Source organism: Penaeus monodon, chromosome 30 (assembly GCF_015228065.2).
Source record: "Penaeus monodon isolate SGIC_2016 chromosome 30, NSTDA_Pmon_1, whole genome shotgun sequence".
Lineage (NCBI taxonomy): Eukaryota > Metazoa > Arthropoda > Malacostraca > Decapoda > Penaeidae > Penaeus > Penaeus monodon.
Genome location: NC_051415.1, coordinates 23,946,655 through 23,947,204, shown reverse-complemented (window position 1 = coordinate 23,947,204; position 550 = coordinate 23,946,655). Strand labels below are relative to the sequence as shown.

At 37.1% G+C, this 550-nt stretch overlaps 1 protein-coding gene across 1 annotated transcript in view; it reads left to right on the top strand.

Annotated features, from left to right (window-relative positions):
* LOC119592389 (probable tubulin polyglutamylase TTLL1) overlaps positions 1-550 on the top strand; it is a 12,636-nt gene that overhangs the window by 7,364 nt on the left and 4,722 nt on the right. The gene's annotated exons all lie outside the window — the stretch shown is intronic.

The following is a 550-nucleotide window of genomic DNA, read 5'->3' as shown; positions in this document are numbered from 1 at the left end:
CAAAATACTGAAGTACCAATATATATATTTTTTTTTTTTGGGGGGTGTAATATTTATTTTTCTTCTATGGGGTGCAAGACACCATCACAGGGAACCGAGATAACAATGTCTGTTACTTCTGTAACATGCCTCAAGGTAGTAAAAACCCGCTCCATCCTGTACTTTCTTTCCGTCTTGACCAAAGAGTGCGCAGATGTGCAAAGCTACTCGAGAACACACACTTGTACACGAAATTGCAACAAGGTGATATGATTGCTCAAGATGCAATGTACCATCGAAAATGCAGTTTGGACTTATATAGGAAAGCCTGTATCAAGCAACTAGAAGGTTAAATGAACCGAATTTAATTATTAGATATAAATGTTACATTATTTTTGCGTTTTCAAAGTCTGTCGTCCCAGTTGTCGGTCTGTTATTTGCTGCCTCAGCGTCGTGAAATTGTGAACCCTTTGTTTTTTGAAAGCAGATATAACAATTTAGCTCTGACATAAAATATAGGAAGTAGAATAAAGTAATCAACACAGTGTTTGATGATGTCGTTACTGCGACC